Below are 22,671 nucleotides of genomic sequence, written 5' to 3' on the forward strand. Positions count from 1 at the left end.
GTAAGGCTGAAACTTAGGAGAATTTTCTTTAAAAATACCTATAGTTGTCACCTAGAGTGTCTCATCCACAGTTCCCCAGAGTTAGAGTTGCAATAAAAGACTTTTAGCAGGGATTTATAAGTATCATAAACTGTGAAATAATGATTTATTCTATTACTTTCTGTGTTATAGGTACACTGTCTCTTCCATGCTACAACAACCTAGGATTTGGTTTATAATTATGTTTAGTACATGCTGATTATTAATTATAAATCAAAATAATTAGTAAGTCAGATTTCAAAGTGTAGCTTTAAAAATGCTTTAGGGGGCGCCTGGGTGGCTTAGTTGGTTAAATGACCGACTTCGGCTCAGGTCATGACCTCACGGTTTGTGTGTTCGAGCCCCGCATCGGGCTCTGTGCTGACAGCTAGCTCAGAGCCTAGAGCCTGTTTCAAATTCTGTGTCTCCCTCTCTCTCTGACCCTCCCCTGCTCACGCTGTCTCTCTCTCTCTCTCAGAAATAAATAAAAACATTTTAAAAATACATAAATAAAAACACTTTAGTATAAGTTGTGCAATATATATGTATATATTAGCTCCAATCTGTTCTTCAGGACAATTACTTAATATTTGAAGCTCTTTAATCAGTTATGCATTTTCCAGGGTGACCTACTAAAAGTCTTCCATTTGGACTAAATAGTCTTAAATTGACTTTTTCTTAATTACTAAATGACATTAAAAATAATTTTCTGTGGAGAAATTTCTGGTAGACAAGGTATGTGGATTGTTTATGAAGATTCTATAGACAATTTGCCAAAAAAATCCAAATAATTCCCTGTGTCCGAGAGTGGAGCTCTTAGCTTTGAGCTCAAAGTTGATACCGTAGAGATAATTGCTCCCTGATAAGACCAGGAGATTTGCTAAACTTGCCATTACAGTGTTGTTGCACCACCTGGAAGGACTATTCACAGGACTTTTCAGTGTTCTGTAAGAAAGAAAACTGAGATTTCACCTGCTTTACCAAAAGAGTATGTAGAACTTCTGTGCATACACATTTGCATACGTGTGTATACCTTCTCACCGATAAATGTCTCCGTGTGCAACAAAATTCAGGCTGATAAATAAATCTCATTAAAATGTACCATATGGTAGTGAATTTGTGTTGATAGAGAAATATAATCATAAGAAGTCACCAATTTCCACCATAAAGTACCCAGCTGTTGTGAAAATGATATTGGATTAGTTTGGATCCTGACAGTAGCAGCTACAATAGGTAGCAAGTGATAAATAGGGACAAAATATTATCGACATCCATGACATGTTGTAAGGATTAATTGTGATAATCTATGTAAAGGGCTCAGAACAGTGTCTGCTTCTTAGAAAGCCTCTATAGATGCAACATTGTATAATTACATTCTTTTATTTATATATGCTATATTATGTGTATATGTATATACCCTACTATTTTGTAACATATTTTTTCCACTTTCCTGAACTTTATTTTAAAAAAAAGACAATGGTGGTAAATGTCTAGAACAAGGTCAATTTTCTAAGATTCTTCTTTTGAATATGTAACATTTGATTTCCAAACACATGCCAGAGCGTACATGCTTCCCAGTTATGCTAAGTAGGTGAGAAGCTGAAATCCTAAAATGTTCATCTTCCAACTTTTCCCAATCTATGACCTGTCTTTGGATCAGCAATAATTGCCTGAACAGCTACTATGGCTTCATTAATTTTTGTCTGTAGCACCCTGACCTCTTCCAAATGGAACAATCACAGATTTTTGAGCAGCTTCATTAAGGACTGCATCTCCTCTGTCAAAAACAAGAATGTGTTTGTCTAAAACAACAGGCAAGTCTTATTTTCTTTGATTTGTTTTAGCAACCGCATCTTGTGTCAGGTACTCCTAGATGGAAATGTGAATTGCCTTAAGTATTACCAGGTAATCATCATGGCAGTGAATCTGAAGGTTAGCCAAAGCCATTACACCAGGCTTAAAATTGGGATTATTTACATCCGAATTGATCAATAGCTCTGCATTTTTACCTAAACTGTCAGCATTTTTTATATTAACAGGCACTAAGTCCTTGTATTTTCAGCATTGTCTCCACATTCAAGTCTAACAGCTAAACCAAGAAGCCTGTCAATTACTTCCTGTTGATCTTGAATCTTGAAAAGATAGTTAACATCTCTGCAATACTTTTAAAGAACTTGGGCCAGGGGTGCCTAGGTGCCTCAGTTGATTAAGCATTGGACTTTTTTTTTTTTTAATGTTTTATTTATTTCTAGGAGAGAGAGAGAGACAGCGTGAGAAGGGGAGGGTCAGAGAGAGAGGGAGTCACAGACTGAAACAGGCTCCAGGCTCTGAGCTGGCAGTCAGCACAGAGCCCGACGCGGAGCTCGAACCCATGAACCGCGAGATCATGACCTAAGCGAAAGTCGGACGCTTAACCAACTAAGCCACCCGGGCGCCCCAAGCATTGGACTTTTGATTTTGGCTCAGGGTTTGTTAGTTCCAGCCCCACATTGTGCTCTGTACTGATAGCATGAAGCCTGCTTGGAATTCTCCCTCTCCCTTTGTGTCCCTCCTTTTTTCATGTGCATATGCGATCCCTCACTCACACAGTCTCTCTCTCAAAATACATGAATAAACGTAAAAAAAAAAAAAAAAAAGAAATTGAGCCAGTCACTACTGCTGTGGATGTTTCTTAAATTACCTCTGTTTTTACTCTTGTAGTGTATGATATTCTGGTCTTAAAGAGAGTAAATTTTCTAAATTTTATTTCATTGCTACAGTTGAAACCATCAGGGTTGTGGTAATTGAGGGTAATGAACTTGCATCAGATCCTGGTCCCTGCTCTGGTCTCCTAGGCTCTGGCTGGAAGAAGAGAGGCCAGGAGAAGTGAGTCATGCAGGCACTGGCAATGAACCAAGAGTTATTTTGTAATATTAAGAAAAAAAAATTTTAGTGTGTATTTTATTTTTGAGAGAGACAGAGCACAAGCAGTGGGGGGGGGGGGCGGTCAGGGAGAGAGAGGGAGACACAGAATCTGAAGCAGGCTTCAGCCTCTGAGCTGTCAGCACAGAGCTTGACACGTGTCCACCAACCTCTAGAACATGACCTGAGCTGAAGTCAGACGCGTAACCAACTGAAGCACCCAGGCACCCCTATTTTGTAACATTTAAAACATATTTCCAAAATGGTTCCTTTAGTCCCTTTTTGATGACTACATATTGATGTTGTAGTAGTAGTATACACTGTGTAGTTCAGCTGCTTCCCGTCATTTTTCTTCCCTTTTAACAATAGATTAAATGCGTTTATGAACCTCTCTATGCATTAACTATTTTGAGTTCTATTGAGTTACAAGCATATAATAAAATGCACAGGGAAATGTTTTTCTGACTATTGCCATATAGTCCTTTGTTGCTTTTTGAAAAGTTTATGCAACTTTACAATATCAATAGTACTATATCTACTCTTCAATTTTATTACAGCTTTTTGCAGTGGGTACTATAATTATTGCTAGTGTTTTTTTATTTTAATATTGTTAACTTATTAAGAGGTTAAAAGAGGTTGTTTTGATAAACAATTCTTTGATAAGATTAATGTTGACTATATCCTTAGTGTGTGTACTGTTTGCCTTTATTCATTTTTAAATGATCTCTGTACATTCGTTAAATTTTTAAAATATAGCACTAAATATAAAAGTATATACTTAGTGCTTAGTTACTAGTTGGTTACAAGAGTAAAAAAACAGTTTAATTTGGCATTTTTATTTACAACACTAGTGACTCTATTAAGATGAGTGGCACATCATTACAAGATGGTTCCACATTTGATAGATGCCTGAGATACAGAGAAGAAAACTCTCCAGAACCTATGTAGGGTTTCCGTGATGTTCTTTGTCTAGAGTTGCCTTATTGACTATGCTCTAAACGACTGATGAGGTGAAAAAGGCAAAAGTATGGAAAATTCAGACTTGAAAGGAAAATACCAAGGAACAAAATAAGCTGCAATTCAATCAAAATTACATTTTAAAAGACAGCCAGACTATAATTCTCCTGAAATACATACAACAAATAGCATAGATATTCACCTTAAAGCTTAATCACTTGTGCTATTTATAAGAAAATATACATCAAGGGACCAGGTAAGTAAGAGTGAGTTATATGCAAAGAAGCAGAGAAAGGGATTATGGCATAAATGAAGATAAATCTTGAATTATTAATCTTTTGGAACTTCTCAGTTGTTTCCCAAGGCAGATGATTGTCGTAGTCATTAGACATTAGTACCAGAGTTGACAAATAGTATATTTAAGTCAGGAGTCTCCCTACCCATTTGACTACTCAATGGTATAATTTAATTTGGTCATAATCAAGATGCCTCTCTCTGGAAATGCTAAAGTGATGAAGGAATGTTATGAAGGAGTGTAAATTCATACAAATACATCTCCTATCTGACTGACACAACACACACACTACAATCTACAGTTAGGCTCCTCCACTGAAGCTGAAACTAACACACCTTCCTTGGGTCTGTGGTATAGGGTCTCTCTGTACTATTTTTGTCCTTTATTTAAAATGAATAATGGCTTTTTTTTTTTTTTTTTTACCCCTGGGTATATCAAATTAGATCCCCGTTTCAAATGATGGATAGCGGGTAAGGATATTTATGACTACGAGTAAATGAGTTTTATAGATAAAGGAATGCTTTTCAATATTCTGTGACTTAGGACAATTTCTGAGGCAGAAGGGGGGATGATGGGATTGATGTTCCACTATCTTACCACACACAATATTTTACTACACTGTCATTAGACATATCCAAGTCCAAATCACAACTACATTATGCTTGGTTATATATTTCCTCAGTTTTTGTGGATCTCGTGTTTAATTCCCCCACATAATAAAATATAATAAAATACAACTTGGTATTATTGAAAGGATTAAAATTAGTTCTCTCATGGAAATCTTCCAATAAAATGACTGGTTCAAAGAGGAAAACGAACCCCTAAAATTCAAATCTCCTTCCTCTTCATGTGTATTCTGAAATATGTAGGTGGTGATAGTGAAGTGTGCCTCCTGTGTATTCTGACAGTTGCTTTCTGTGATTGAATAGTCCAGAAAAATGTAAACTATTTTCCTTAGTATAAAACTCAGTTTGGGGTATTTTTTTACACTAACCACCTATTCATCAATTCTTGAATTCCCTGATTCTCTGACACTTAGTATCCAACAATTCTATTCAGTTCAATTCTGACACTAAGTACCCAGAGTTAGAGTCAGACCCTATATGTCAAAAGGTTCAGTCCCATACGACTGCTCTCACTTCCAGATCCTGGCTACAAATGCTACAAAACTTCTCTGCTGACTACAAATTGAAGGTTCCTATAACCCCTTCCCTTGTTCCATAATTTACTAGAAAGACTCATAGAACACAATGAAACACACATTTATTGCTTTATTACAAAGGTTACAAGTTAGGAATAGTAATATGGAAGTGATGGTATTCAGGACAATGTAGCAGGGGATGCAGGTATCTTCTATGCCCTCTCCAGGTATGCCACTCTTCCAGCGTCTTGATGTGTTCACCACTCAGAAGGTCTCTGAACCCTGTTGTTATTATTAATTTTTTAAAGGAGGTTTCATTACTTAACCATGCTTGATAGAATCATTGGTGACCGATGATTAACAAAACTTCCAAAACCTAATTCCTCTCTTCTCTCTGGAGGTCAGAGGAAGGGCTGAAAGACCCAACTCTTTAGTCATGCCTTCATCTTTCTTGAGAGCAGCCCCCATCCTGAAACTGTTTAAGGGCGCCACCTATCTGAGGCCCACCTCATTAGAACAAAAAGTCTCCTATCATCCAATCACTTGAAAAATTTCAATGGTTTTAGGAGTTGTGTGCTACAAACCGGAGATGAAGACCAAGTATCTTTCTACAACACTGCATGTAATATGTTCAGACAGGAACATGCAGATCTGCCATATCCCTATATAGATGAAAGGGCAGAGGGTCAGAGAAGGGAGCAAAGCCTGAGTTCCAATTCTCCTGTTGCCAGGGTGTATACATGTATATCCTCCTGAGAACCTTTTTTCTCTATGTGTGCACAGTTGCTAATATTCTTACTATTTGTGATCCACGTGTTACTGTCCTGGATATTTCATTTTCCTTTACCATTTACCTTTAATTCAGCTTGATTATGGAAATACATTTATATTTCCCTAGCCTGTTAATCCTCTTAAATAATTCGTGGATAATTAATTCCAGTGATATATTAGTTAGCTGTAATCTAACTACAATTAAATATACTTTAAAAACAAAGATCAAACCCAGAAGGTAATTTCCTTATTAGGTAGCATTAAATACAAATGAATTCTTCCTTTTCTCCTGTTCAATTTAATAAAAATCTTCATTTTACTTTGGCATTTATGTCTTTCCATTTCTATGTTTTGAAAGGTTAGAAATAGCAATATTTCCCTGCTCAATATTTGCCATGAATATTTGCTATGAAGGCTATTCACTGTTTAAAATCCAGTAAACAGAACCAAAACATTCACAAATTTCTATCTAGTATTTATTAAATCTCTGGTTTTGAATGATGCAGCAAGATTTAACAAGATTGTTTAACAATAAAAACTATAGGGCAGAGTCTCTATGGGTTAACATGATATTAAATATATTAAATATATTTTTTAAAGGTCACAGTAGTTCAGTTTACTAGGAAATTATTTGAAACCAGAAACCACTGGTTGATACACTAAACTTTTAAGAAAACATTTGTGCGTGTGTGTGTGATGTAATCAGATAATAGCTCATAGTCAATATTAGGAAAGACAGTGGAAAGAAAAACAAGGTTGTGATGTTGAGACTCTTGTGAATAAGTTTAGTATTTTAGGGTTTTTTTTTTCTCTTAGATGATGATCTATGTTTATTTAAGAATATAAATAAAACTCTTAAAAATTATAGCCAACTATAATAAATATACTTTTTATTATATGGCATATATATTATAGGCCAAATTAAGCATATTTTGGAATATTCAAACAAAATAGCTTTTGATATTTTCACAAAATCAAGAAAATTGTGTGAAAGTGTATATACTTGTATGTGTTATACATACATACATTTATATGTTCATAAGATGTAATAAGTGGGAAAGATTCATACATGTGTATACATTTAGGCCTTAACTACCTAAATGGCATGACTCTTCATGCAATTATTTTGTTTTGTTTTACTTATTCTATTTTTCCATAAAGGATTTGTTGATATAGATGTGCTATACCTGCTCTGACCAATACAGTATTGTAGGTTACTTGGAGTTTGTAGTTTGTTAGGAAATGAGAGTTGGGTAGGGAGGTTATACCATATGTTAATTTAATCAGGATTTATATATTTTAGTCATAATTATCTGGTAGGAACATTTGATTATTGGTAAATCTGAAGTGAATAATTAAGTACCTGGAAATTCTGGAACTTTCCGGCCTATAGAAGAACTTGAAAGTTTCATATAATTGTGAGATGACCAAAATAAATATGGTGATTTTTACTTACAATGTATTTAATTCCCTACAGTATACCTACTCTATCGGTACATTATGTAATATATATTCCAGAGATTATCTTAGGTATTTACAGTCACATGAATTGATTCTGAAGATTATATTCCAGGGAAATATTTCAAATATCATAAAGATTCTGTATCTTTCTTGGTAAACTATAAAAGAGATCAAGCCTTGTAGATGTGAACTGAATATGTCTTTTTTTTTTTTGCTTCTCACAACTTTAGCAATGCCTTTTTTATCTTATCAACTCAGTACATTAAGGATTCAAAGTAATTATATCAGCAAGATTCTTTCTTTTTAAGACTTCAAATACCAATATGACTTACAGAATACTTCAATTTTAACCAAGGTGGAATCTTTTTTTTTTTTTTTAGATTTATAATTTATATCTACTATGTTCAAAGAAATGCATGTGTAAGGCAAATAAAAAGTTGTACAATGGATCTTAGGATATATATTGTAAGTGTAGACAGGTCAGGTTAAGAAATTTTAAAGAACATTGTGCTTGTCCTGTAGGCAACATAAACAAATGATGATTTTTTTTTTTTTTTTTTTTAAGAAAGATCATTCTGTGGCCTGAATGACTGTCAAAAGAGTATATCTGTTGGGATTCTATTAAAGTGGTGTATAACTTTCCAAGCAATTTTTACTGCTCAACTGTGTCTTGTTGAATCCTTTTACTCTGCTCCTTAAAAATATTCCAGGAAGAGCCTATACTTATATCTTTACTTTATTGTATTAAAATCCAAAACTCCAATCTCATAGCAAATTTAAAGTTCTCTTTCTAACTCTTCTCTATTGCTATTGGGCTTTGACGATTTTACTTTTTTTTCCTTCTTTTAGATTGAGAGAGAGAGAGAGTGAGAGAGAGCACATGAGCAAGGGAGAGGGGGAGAGGCAGAAATATTAATCTGGCTCCATTTTTAGGACGGAGCCTGATGAAGGGCTCAATCCCACAATCCTGGGATTATGACCCGAGCAGAAATTAAGAGTTAGATGCTCAACCAAGTAAGCTACCCAGGCATCCCAGGGGATTTTACATCTTATTTATTTTTTTCTCAGTAAAGTCTCCATTTATGTTTTCTAGGTAAACTCTCCACCCAATGTGGGGCTCAAATTCATGACACCCCCTGATCAAGAGTCACATGCTCTACTGACTGAAGTGCCCCAGGCTTTGGGGACTTTAAAGAGTGAGTGTACTTTTATTCTTCATTTCATGCCTACCACTACCTTGGTTTGTAAGTGTGTTTAGGGCCTGAGTCTGAGGCAGTGTCTCCCCTCCTTTGGACTAGATTTTCCTTGTTTGGGGAAGAAAGAATAGGGAAAAGAGAAGATATGTTATACAACTTATCACATGCTTGGGATGGGCTGCAGAACAATTGCTGTGGTCCTTCTCAGATCTGTTCTAATGTGATTATCTCAGCAGAGATGATGACATTGCTTTTCCTCTTGAAAGTAGCATTTGGACCTGCCCTGGTTCCTGGCATCATTTATGACCCATTTCAAGAATAGTAGTTGCCTTTATTGCTATCCTTACCAAAACTGCAATTCCAAGTGAGGTGTTGATTTTATATTCTTACTTTTCTCTTAATCTTAAACTTTTTTGCTTCCTCATGTGGGGCTATGAAAATAGATCCTTAATCTCCATGAATGATACTTTTTTAGTACCCTTTTATGTTACTTTGTAAAGTTGAGGGGACCACCAAAAATGTAGAAGATTTTTTGGTCATGAAATTTGATCTGGGCACAGGTCAAGGACACTGACAACTTTTGTTGTTCTTTCCTCTCCACTTCTCTTAAAAACACCCATAAAGCATAAGCAGTGGAGTTTGGTTGACCATAGAATGACAGTTTGTTTTTAAGTAAATCCAGAGGAAAATGTGTAATGCAAAATGTTCATTGATCTCTTTATAATGTGATTTCTTATGGACACTTTATTTTCTTTTTTTAAAAAAAATTAAAAAAAAAATTAAATATATTTCTGAGAGAGAGAGACAGCATGACGGGGGGAGGGTCAGAGAGAGAGGGAGACACAGAATCTGACACAGGCTCCAGGCTCTGAACTAGCTGTCAGCACAAAGCCCAACGCGGGGCTCGAACCCACGAACAGAGAGATCATAACCTGAGCCCAAGTTGGACACTCAACCGACTGAGCCACGCAGGCACCCCCAGATACTTTATTTTCACTTGTTTGTGTTTGTTGCCGATTCTGGGGTAATGAAAATTCTCTCTCATTGTCTTAATGTTCTAGCTACAGAAACAAGCTTTTGGAAGGGGGTAAAAACAACTTCTGCAAAATGACTTTATGAGAAGGATATTGGGACCTCACAGAATTAACATAAAGGCTGGAGAAAAATTAAAGCAAAATCAACTTCAGAAAGCTAGGAAGCAGAAATTATAGAAATGGCTTCCATAAAAGAAATTGTCTGGCTATGGTATTATAGCTGAATATAAAGGGGTCTAAATATTTTTTTCATCTTTACATGTTTCTGTTTCAAGATTTAATTCCAGGAAGTGAATATGTGATTAAGCAGGCTTAGATTAAAAAATATATATTGGCCTAAGGAACATGAAAAAATGTGATCTAATACATTCTTATTCTATTCAATTTGAAAAAAAGCATAAAATCTCTTGCTGTCTGGGATCATGTGAACCACAATGGAGGATTTATGTAATTGTACACTGTTTTAAAGAATATTTATTTCACTGTTTTCACTGTTGCCGCAGTGAAATAAGTTAGTTTTTTAAAAAGCTTTGTATGTTTCACTGATTCTTTTTCATGCTCTGTCATTGTGGTGGTGAGGATTTAAATAATCTATTACTCTTACTAACTCATGTATGACTTTCCAGTAGCCATTGCCATGTATAAATTATGATTATTTTCACTAGGTTTGCATGGCCAACTGTAGCAGAATTTTCTAGACATGACAAATTACAGTGCTAATGAGGCCATGAGTTGGAATTAGGTTCATTGTAGAAAATAATTTCTCTAATTATTATTATTTATCATCCTCACATTTTGGATTTTTTCTATCAACTTCAAAATGAGAACATAGAGTTATTCTTTCAACAAAATAAGATAAGGATTATGCTAGGGGCACCTGGGTTGCTGATTCAGTAAAGCATCTGATGCTTGATTTTGGCTCAGGTCATGATCTCAAAATTCTTGAGATCCAGCCCCATGTTGAGCTCTGTGCTGACATTGCAGAGTCTGCTTTCGATTCTCTCTCTCTCCTTCTTTCTGCCCCTCCCCTGTTCGTGCTCTTTCTCAAAATAAATAAACAAAACTTTATATTTATATGCCAAGATAAAATAGACAAAATTTCTAAACAAAAACCTCTATGCTCATCAGCATTCCTGCAGCAAATTACTTCATATCCATAATATATTCTCAGTGTGGAATGTGCAAGTCAGAATTAGAATCTATTTGTGGTTTCACAGAGGACTAACAGCCTCTCATTCAAAAGTGGTTGATCCTTGAGGTACCTGCATGGCTCGGTTGGTTGAAGTTCAGGTCATGATCTTGCAGTTTGTGAGTTGGAGCCCCACCTTGGGCTCTGTGCTAAAGGCTCAGAGCCTGGAGCCTGCTTTGGATTCTGTGCCTCCCTATCTCTCTGCTCCTCCCCCACTCACACTCTGTCTCTCTCTCAAAAATAAATAAACATTAAAAGAATTTAAGTGATTAATCCTTAAAAATTCAGTTATCTTCTAAAAGTCAAATAATGCATTCATTTAGATGAAAGATTTTTACTTGCTAGTGTAATCTTTGACTGTGGTACAATTTCTAATATCACAGTCGGATTCATTATTTTTTTAAATAAATGATTAGTCTGTGAACATAGTATGTGGAACTGAAAATTCTGTCTGATGAAGTTGCATCCAGGAGTGAAATAGAAAACTGGATGCCAATTTATTTATTTTTTAAAGAATAATGAATTTTATTCCTTGTATTACTCATGTTAGCTTGTTTAGCACATTTTTTTAAAAAAGTAATAATAATAATAGTAATAATAGCAGCTATCTCTTTGAGTGCTTTTGAACCATTATATCAGGGTAATCAGTGTACAGATGCCAATGCAAGTTCAGAAGATGTATTGTTGCCAATGTTACCATTCCACAGATGAATCAAACAGAGGGGCTAAGAAAACAGTTTTCTCAGGTTTAGAGAGCAAGTACATAAGAGATAGCACCCAGGTTTGTCTGGATAGGGAGCTGTTATGAGGCTATATTATATAAAAATGGTCTCATCAATGGGATCAGAAGTACTCAAAGCCAATTAGCTATAGTTTGTTTAATTCTCTTCTTCCTAGAGTAGATATGTCACTAGGAGATGGAATAACCTGAAGTTCTTTTTTTTTAATGTTTTATTTATTTCTGAGAGAGAGAGAGAGAACGAGCAAGCATGACGGGGGAGGGTCAGAGAGAGAGGGAGACACAGAATCTGAAACAGGCTCCAGGCTATGAGCTAGCTGTCAGCACAGAGCCCGACGCGGGGCTTCAACCCATGAACTGTGAGATCATGACCTGAGCCAAAGTCGGACGCTTAACCAACTGAGCCACCCAGGCGCCCCCGGAATAACCTGAATTTCTAATGCTCAGATATATATTTTGCAGTGTCAGTATGACACTAGTCACATTTCTTTCAATGATTCATGTTTGTCATTCTTTGATGGGTTAGCCAAACTCCCTCATGATTATATAACGTTTTGCTGATCATATCTATATATTCAGATAGATAACAATAGAGTAGTAATGCTCTGTGAGACATCCTTCCTCTTCAAATGACTCTGGTTGTCAAATTCTTATGTATTGACCCATAAGCAATTTATTGCCCTGTCCCTCACTGGCACCTAAATCTGAAAACCTCCTCAGAGAAGGAGGGAAAACTTCACTGTCTGGTTTCCCTCCCATATATGATGTTCTAGGTACACACACACACACACACACACACACTATATGTATGTGTGTGTGTGTATATATATTCTATAGCATTGTATATATATAGATTACATATACATATATGTCATCTGAAAGACTGATCTTAGTATATATGTTTGTCTGTTACTGATTTTAAGAAATCAATTTAAGAAATTATAACCTCCTCTAAACCTCTCAGATCTCATCTTCATAAGGTCAAAGGGAAATTTTGTCTCTTTAAAATAAAATGAATACTTTTGAAAATGGATAAAATGAGAGATACACTCACTTTTATTCATAATAGATGAATCTTCCTGAAGTGTTTAAATTACTTTTTGGGTATAAAATTTGGGAGCATGAAATAATAAAGACTTTTCAAATAATATACTAAATAGACTTGAAACATCACTCCTTACCCATAACCTTATATGAACATTCTCACTTTCTAATTACATGAACTCTTAAATTCTCAAGCTGGAATTCACAGATTTGCACTCTGGCAACTGAATATTCAATGTCTTGTCTCTTAGCTTTGCACAAACCATAGACTTTGTCCTGGACACAGTTAGTATATTTAGCATATGCATATCATTCCTGCCTCCAAAATCATACCTTCAAAGTGAAATCCCATAGAGAACTTTCTTTTGAAATCTTTATTAACACTTACTGTCCATAAGATACTTACTGTCTGCATATATTGGTCATAACAGCAATTGTCATGTTTTGTGGTTTTGTGGGAACATTTGAATATTTAATAATTGTCACAAATGTCAGATGAAAGAAAAAAATTAAATAATTTTGTTCTGAAGACCCCATTTTTATTCAATCACAAGGAAAGAATAAATGATCTCACAAGGGAAATGTAAACTTTGGTTCTTTAGATATAAAAGAGACAACTTCTGGCCAGTTCAGTCACTTTGGAAGGCAGCTATGTTCACCTGTACCACCAACACACACTAGTCACTTTGAAGTAAATTCTCAGTAAGTTCAAAATCCAAACTCCTTAACCGAGTTTTGTTTTCTTTTCCTTTCCCCTATTCTAAGTGTTCTCCCGCTCTCTTCTCCTTACCTAACTGATCCTTAGAGCACGGTAGGTTGTGTACCTTTAAAAGACTCTGGTTGCTGTCCTCTGGGTCTTAACATTCTCATGGAAAAGAGATTGCTGTGGCCTGATTCCATGTCCCTGCATGTGCCAAGCTATGTTTCATCCCACCTGTCACTCAGAGCATTGTGCTGGCCTCAGTAGGGTGGAGATTCTGTTTGCTGTCACTAACCTCTGGTCCTGAGATGCTTCTGTGGCCCCTTCACATCCCACAGCATCCTCCCATCTCTTTATACTTTTCTGAAGTCATCACAAGAGAGTATTTTTGCATGTCATGAACAGATCATATCTTCATCTTCTCAGGACACAATTTTAAAATTTGAAACTCTATCAGTATTGAACATAGCAGGAAAATGCAGTATCTGGATGTTCTCTGATGGTTTCAACACATATAGCAATTTATTGGAGTCTCAAGAATATTAACCCTCTTTTAACAGAGATTAAGGTGACAAAAATATTAGATCAATTCTCACATTCAAATTTTTCCTCTCCTTCCCATGATAGTTTTCTACTTCCTCTAGTTTTTCTAATTAGTAGAAACTTCCTTTGTACCTATTCCTTGTCTTTTCTAATTATTTTTAATAGTAAAATTCTGTCATTTAAATAGCTCTTGAGGGCTATCTGCCTGGCTCAGTCAGTTAAGCATCTGACTTAGGCTCAGGTCATGATCTCTCGGTCTGTGAGTTTGAGCCAGGCGTTGGTCTCTGTGCTGACAGCTCAGAACCTAGAGCCTGCTTTGGATTCTGTGTCTCCCTCTCTATCTCCTCTCTCTCTGCACCTCCCCAGCTTGAATTCTATCTCCTATCTCTCTCTCTCCTCCTCTCTCAAAAATAAATACACATTTAATTAATAAATAAACAAACAAATAAATATATAAATAAATAAAAATAGCTCTTGATACAGAACTTTTGAAATTGAGGAAATACCTGACTCATTCAAAAATACCATAATGTTAGTGATAGAGAAAATCTGTTGTAAGATGGCCGACAACACTAATAGGAAACACCTGTCCCTGATTAATGAGGAATGCGGAAGTAACAGGCTACAAATCATTCCCTCTCGTAATGCTCTGTGCTCAGACCTCTGGAGAATGATTTTCTCTAAGCCCACCAGTGTAAAATAAACCTCCTCCCTTCCAAGATCTCCCAGTGCTGCTTGATTCTTCCATCGTGATTCAGACAAGATTCCATTGGATTTTCCTGATCAGGAAACCCAATCTCACTGGCCCAAGGCAAGGCGGTGACAGAAGGAGGAAAGGCGCACCCTGCCTGAATTTCTACAGTCTCCAGCTCGGTTGCCTCGGGCCAGCCCTGCTCTGCTGTTCCCACATGACTCGAGGAGACTTGGCAAGTGAGGACCTGGAACCAATGTCGGAAACCGGTAAGGTCTGAGCCCTACATCTGCCCTGTCCTGCCCACCCATAGTGATGGAAGGGGGAGCTGATCACTCCTGGAGACCTCAGTGGTCTCACTGACAGGAAACCTGCAGGGGCCCCATTGGCCCACCCTTAGCGGTGAAAGGGGGACCTAATCACTCTCTAGAGACTTCAGGGGTCTCTCTTTTAGGGGCCCCCATCTGTAAATCTGTCCTGTCTGGCCCACCCATAGTGGTGGAAGGGGGAGCTGATCACTCCTGGAGACCTCAGTGGTCTCATCCATAGAAATTCTGTGGAAGGGAATGTAATAACCTCTGGTGTGTATGTGAGTGTGAATGTGCGACTTGGTCTGGCTTGCCTACTGAGTTTGATTCTGTGGCTCCACGGGTGGGCACCCTTAAGGTTTCCAAAAGCCTATGGAGTCTGAGTGGGCCATTCTGTGGTGAATGGCATACAGTCTATGGCGGTGTTGGAATAATTTCTGATTGTAAGTCACAGAGCTGAGACCACTACAGCTAAACATCACCTAAGCTCCTTCGGGATATGGCCAGATGGGCATCTGACTGGTCTCCTCATTAGTGAGGGCACCCCTATCTCTTTGTCTGTCTTTGGACACAGCCTCATGGGAACATTATGGGGTTGGGAAAGAGCAAACCCACAGTTCTTGAAACTATGTTTGAGAACTTTGAGAAGGGGTTTTTAGGAAGCTATGGAATTAAGATGACCCCAGCAAATTAAGGACCCTATGTAAGTTGGAATGGCCCACTTTTGGGGTAGGATGGCCCTTCGAGGGAACCTTAGATGTCCCAATGGTTGGCCGTGTCTGGCATGTTGTTACCATAGACCCAGGTTACCCTTATCAGTTCCTATATATCAACTCCTGGTTAGAGATTGCCCAAAACCTCCACCTTTGGATGTGATTTACCTGCAACGAACAGGGAGAGGCTAGGGTACAGACATCCCAACCTCCACAAAGTCCCGCCAGTGATCTGGAGGAAGAACCAATATAATCCACCGAGACCATCAGCAGCTGACCCCCAGGCTCCCAATACTCTGCCACCTTCGACCTCCCCACCACCTCCGGACTTGACAGATCCTCTTTCTCCTGGACCAGTGGCAAGATTGTGCCCTCAGCCAGGTGCAGGTGCTCTCCAGATGCTGGTACAAGGGACTGGTGTGCTGGCCAGAATGCAGGAACGAGAAAAATCTGAGAGACATGATGAGAATGGAATCCTGCAGGCTGGCCACTGGATTATGAGCCTTTATCCACTACTGATCTCCTCAACTGGAAACATAACACACCATCATATTCTGAAAAACAGCAGGACCTAATAGAGTCCCTCTTCTAGACCCACCAACCGATTTGGGAAGACTGCCAACAGCTGCTCCATACTTTGTTTAATACTGAAGAGAGACAGAGAATTAGGGGAGGAGCTTGGCAATACCTTGAGGAACATGCACCAGATGGCATTGTCAATCCTGGGATCTGGGCTAGAACTGCCGTGCCTGAAGAACGTCCTATGTGGGACTTCACTAAAAAAGAAGGACAAGTCCGTATCCACCAGTACCAAGAGGCTTTCTTCCAGGGGATCCAAGCAGGGACTAAGAAGCCCATGAATATGACCAAGATATCCTCAATTACTCAGCAGCAAGGGGAATCTCCTGGGGATTATTATGACAGGCTATACGAGGTTTACCACATTTACACCTCATTTGATACTAAGGCACAAGAAAGCCAACAGATGGTAAACACGTCTTTCATGGCCCATGCAGCCCCAGATATCAGAAGGAAACTCCAAAAACTTGAGGGTTTCAGTGGAACGAACATCATGCAGTTGGTCGAGGTTGCTAACAAGGTCTACATGAATAGGGAGGGCACTGCTGAGTGCCACTTGGTTCTTCCGCTAGGTGATCCAGACCTGTAACATTAAGACTATTATATGCTTAGGGTTTTTTTGAAATTGATTCTTACCTTTCAAATTGTTTATTTGTCCATGCAATTATTAATACATTGCATTAATAATTTGGAACCAAAGGCTGTGAATTGTTTTCACCAAGAATGAAAAGTGTCAAGAATGAAAAGTGAAAAAGATATTAATATATTTTCAAAAGTATTTTTAATGGATCATCTTACGGCTTGTATATGCTGTTTTCCCAGAAGATAAGTTAACTGACATTTCTTTATTCACCAGTATCTACTGAGAACTTTCCATGTGTTATACCTTGATCAGACAATGGATTTAAAATGCCTCATGTGTAAACATAATTTTGAGCAGGTCTTATATCTACTCATATAATTTTAAATCTTAGAATATTGCTCTTCTTATCAAATATATCTTACCAAATTATTTTAATAACTCCCTAACATTACTGAATTTATTTTGTCCTGAAATTATTCTACACAGATTGGACAGAGCAAACATTAATAATTGTATACGCTATATCATTTTGATTCATTCAGTCCTTCAACACTTTTCATTGCAATTATAATTAAGACTTGAATTTCTGCAGTGGTCTGAAAGGCCTGACATGCACCAGATCTGATTTATGTTTGTGTTTTAATCTGAAGGTCAATGCATAACAGTCCATCTTTTCCCCTAAGCTAAGGTTCAAAACAATTATGAGAGCAACAAAGTAAATACAAAGTAAATTAAAATCTGACCTTTACTATTGATAATGCCTAGATTCCATATATGACTTAGATGAGTTGGCCAAATGAGCTTATCAATATTTTATCACCAAATTAGATTTAACCACTTGGTAATATTCTTAGCTATGCAATGCCAGGCCAAACTCCTGGAAGGCCCACCTGTGAAACTTTTCTTGTGGAAAAGCAAAGGAAATTGTGTACTTCTTTAAAGTAATCTTCAGAGAAATATAAAAAAGAAGGGAATTGAGTCCTGTCTGTTCCTTTGTCCTACTGCAAGAACATAATTAGTTTATGATGCTGTAATTGATGTCTGTTTTCATAAAAATATGCATCCTGGAGAAGATTCCCATCAGAGTTCTCTCGAAAAATCCTGAATTACTCTCTACTTTCTATCATTGTTCCCCTGAACTGCTTTAAATTTCCATACATAAATAATGAAGCAGCAGAAAGAGATATGAAGGAATCAATCCCATTTACAATTGCACCCAAAATGATAAAATACCTGGGAATAAACCTAACTAAAGAGGTAAAAGATCTGTGCACTGAAAACTACAGAAAGCTTTAAAAGAAATTGAAGACCAAAAGAAATGGAAAAACATTCCATGATCATGGATTGGAAGAACAAATATTATTAAAATGTCGATACTACCCAAAGCAATGTACAAAGTCAATGCAATTCCTACCATAATAACACCAGTGTTCTTCACAGAGCTAGAACAAACAATTCTAAATTTTTTTATGGAACCAGAAAAGACCTTTAATAGCCAAAGCAATGCTGAAAAACAAAACCAAAGCTGGAGGCATAACAATTCCAGACTTCAAGATGTATTACAAAGCTGTTATTATCAAAACAGTATGGTATTCGCATGAAGAGAGAGACTTAGATCAGTGGAATAGAATAGAGAAACCAGAAATGGACCCAAAAAATATGACCAACTAGTCTTCAACAAAGCAGGAAAGAATATCCCATGGAAAAAAGAATCTCTTCAGCAAATGGTGCTGGGAGAACTGGACAGCAACATGCAGAAGAATGAAACTGGACCACTTTCTTAAACCATACACAAAAATAATTTTAAAATGGTTGAAATACCTAAATGTGAGACAGGAAACCATCAGAATCCTCTAGGAGAAAACAGGTAGCAACCTCTTTGACTTAGGCTGCAACACTTCTTTCTTGACATGTCTCTGAAGGCAAGGGAAATAAAAGTAAAAATGATCTATGGGGACCTCATCAAGATAATAGACTTCTGCACAGCAAACAAAGCAATCAATGAAACTAAAAGGCAAGCAGGGAATGGGAGAATATATTTGCAAATGACATACTGGATAAAGGATTAGTATCCAAAATCTATACAGAACTAATAGATTCAACACCCCAAAAAACAAATAACCCAGTGAAGAATTGGGCAGAAGACATGAATAGACATTTTTCCAAAGAAGACATCCAGATGGATAACAGACACATGAAAAGATGCTCCATATCCCTCATAATCAGGGAAACACAAATCAAAACCACAATAAGATACCATATCGCACCTGTCAAAATGTCAAAAATTAACAACTCGAGGAATAGCTGTTGGCAAGGATGTGGAGAAAGGGGAATGCTTTTGCACTGTTGGTAGGAAAGCAAACTGGTACAGCCCTACCAGAAAACATTTTGGAGGTTCCTCAAAAAATTAGGGGCTCCTGAGTGGTTCAGTAGGTTAAGTATCCAACTTTGGCTCATGATCTTGTGGTTTGTGAGTGTCAGCCCCATGTTGGGCTCTATGCTGACAGCTGGGAGCCTGGAGCCTGCTTCAAATTCTGTGTCTCCTCTCTCTCTGCCCCTCCCCTACTCACACTCTCTGTGTGTCTCTCTCTCTCTGTGTCTCTCTCTATATATATGCAATAATTAAAAATAGAACTACCCTACAACCCATGGATTGCACTGCTAGAACTTTATTCAAAGGATACAAAACTACTGGTTCAAAGAGAGTACAGGCACCCCAATGTTTATAGCAGTGATATCATCAATAGCCAAGGTATAGAAAGAGCCCAAATGTCCATTGACTAATGAATGGATACAGAAGTAGTAGTGTGTGTGTGTGTGTGTGTGTGTGTGTGTATGTGTGTTTGTGTGTGTGTGTGTATAAAATATACAATGGATTACTACTCAGCAATGAAAAAAATCTCGTGTAATTTGCAACAACATGGATAGAACTAGAAGGTATTACACTCAGTGAAAAAAAGTCAGAGAAAGATAGATATATGAGTTCACTCATATGTGAAAGTTGAAAAACTCAACAGATAAACATAGGGGAAGGGAAGGAAAAATAAGATAAAAACACAGAGGGAGGAAAACCATAAGAAACTCCTAAATACAGAGAACAAACTGAGGATTGATTTGGGTGAGCAAGGGAGAGGGGAAAATGGGTGATGGACATTGGGGGGGGCACTTTTCAGGATGAACACTGGATGCTCATATGTAAGAGATGAATCACTGGGTTTTGCTACTGAAGCCAAGACTACACTGTATGTTAACTAACTTAACATTTATTTTATTAAATGAAATAAATTTCTTAAACATGTCTTTTTTCTTTTTCGGACTATGGTTCAACAGGGAGTTCTCCCTTCCTTCTTCATCTAGTTATCTTCTACTCACTCTTTTTATCTCATTGTACCTTCCCTTACCTACTCTTTTAACACACTGTATTTTAATATTACTATATTAATGTTTTCTTTATATTACTAAAAAAGTTTTAAATTATGTATTTTCATAGCTATTTTTTTAATGTATGTGTATCATCCAATATAGTCTAGGTTTTATGGAGTCAAATGTTAGACTAGATTTTATGGAGTTAAAGTTTTGTATATTTTATTGCAGAATTTACTGTTTGGCATAAAGTAGCTAGACCACATGTTCAATAAATGTTTGTTGATTAGAGAAAGAGCTAAATTAATACTCTTGCATTCAGTTACATTTTTTTGAAATACCTGTAATATTTCCAGATTGATATTGAACCATATACTCTGGAAATATTAACTGGTTTCTTATAAGTAAATGTGTATTCTAGATATGATAATATAAATCAGGCTAGCATCATTCTAGGCTGTTCAGTGTGCGGAGAGTATAGTTGGAGTGCATGATAACCGAAAACTAGCTACTTCAATAACTCCATCAAAGCCTTTTGTTTCTTCACATTTACGAAACTCCAAGTCTTCCCACAGATTTATGTCTCCATTCATTGTCTTCTTCAATATCTCCTTTAACTCACTCTCAAATTATTATAATGATTTTATAATAACAGCATTGAGAGTGTCAAAAGATGATAGCAATGCTAAAAATATCTATATGGCTTATATGTTACTTTTTAAGGTGTTTTCAAATCCTGAATTTTATTTCATCCTCCCCAGAATCCCTGGAGGTAAACAATGTTATTTTGCTTCATATAGAGTTAAGAAAAATAAGATTCAAGAAAATTAAGTAAATGAAGATAACAAAGCTAATAAGTCATAGCTCTGGGTTTCAGATTCATATCTATTATTTTCAAGTGAATTGATTTTTCCACAATGCCCAACCATAACACACATAATATGACCTCCACCTACTTTATCTACATTATCAGTGCTTACTCTTAAACGTTACCAAGACTAGATTTATCCCCCTTTCCTTAAACCATGTCTAAAGTCCTAACTGTTTACTCTTTCATAAAATCTGTTTTGCAAGGGAGGATGATTCAGTGGTCTCTGTACCCCACTGCCAACCTCTCCATTCTCTTTTACATGCACATGTGTACACATATGCACTTGGAAATTCCTTCTTGTAAATAAAGAGCAACTTTTATATTTACCTGAAGCTTCCTTCTAACAATCTCTCAGACTGTTACTTGCCTATATTGTTTTTTTTTTTTTCTATATTCATTGTTGGAGGCCGCGACGGTTCCGACAGGTCCAGGGGTCCCTGAAGGATGGACGGTATCGGCGAAAGAGAATGAGAGAGCCCCAAGGTTCTTTCTGATCACCAGGCAGTCATCTCTGTCCTGTCAGTTTTGGTGTCTTTATTTTAAGGTTCAACAACAATATGATATCAGAAGACAGAATTTTTACAGGGGCTAATTATTTGTGATAAGATGCTTTGATCAGCGGAAGGTGTACAGAAACAGGCTTTACAAAAGTATTCTTGCAGAACCTCCCCATATTCTTGACGTCAGTCCCCCAGATTAAGGTACTAACAAACTTATCTTATTTTGCATGGGTAAACCTCTAGACAGTTTTTAATCACAAGAGGAAGAATGTATATTAGGCTTGCTCCTAAATTGCTTGAGCAAGGCTTTTCCTTGATGCTGAATGTGCAAGCACCATGGGGGCCATAAATGTGTCAGTTATTGCACCTGGGTTTATGTTTTAGCTACTCTTATCTGTCCTCATCCCAGTTGCCGGTGTAAGGGAGGGTGTTTGTGGAATGTAGGCCTTGAGGAAGGGACTGCTATGCTTCACCAATTAGCAAAGATAATATGTAGTAACTTATGTTGTGCCCTGAAATAGGCTCTTTGTCTCAGGGCCAGGCTCAATTGTAACTCTTGTGTTCTTAACCCCTTAAGTCTTGGATCTGCAAGGCCCATAGGAAGAGCCTTTTGACAATCATCCATAGAGCTTTCATCTAAAATCTCTCTTGCAAAGGCAGAAATATGCTTTTCCTTATGAGGTGTCTGTGTTCAGAATATTGGTCTGATATGGAATATTGTGAGGCCTGGTCAATACCAGCACAACATGAGCCAGTAGTAGCAGGAGATACCAGTTTTCATTTCTCATGGCTGGAGCTGTGCAAACGCTGCCATTTTCTTGCTGTGACTGCCATCCAGAGAGGCCGGTGCAGCTCCCAGCAATTCATGACATGTAATAATATAAAAATCTGTTGTGCTATCATGGTTGTTATAAATTTGTTGAAGAGAAAGATGGGTATGTACAGAGAATTAAATAATTCAAGAAAGTACCAAAAATTGGTAGAAATAATAAGAGACAGAGATACAGTTTAGGAATGGTGATGATGATGATGGTGACAGCTAGGATTTATTGAGCATATAATAAACAGGATATG

The 22,671-nt window shown here is 37.1% G+C and overlaps 1 pseudogene; it reads right to left on the reverse strand.

The window, feature by feature from the left end:
• Nucleotides 1-1,634: 1,634 nt before the first annotated feature.
• On the reverse strand, nucleotides 1,635-14,737 carry LOC120221123 (annotated as a pseudogene).
• Between the last annotated feature and the right edge of the window lie 7,934 nt (nucleotides 14,738-22,671).

This window comes from Hyaena hyaena, unplaced genomic scaffold (genome assembly GCF_003009895.1).
Source record: "Hyaena hyaena isolate Hyena2069 unplaced genomic scaffold, ASM300989v1 scaffold_753, whole genome shotgun sequence".
NCBI classification, from domain to species: Eukaryota; Metazoa; Chordata; class Mammalia; order Carnivora; family Hyaenidae; genus Hyaena; species Hyaena hyaena.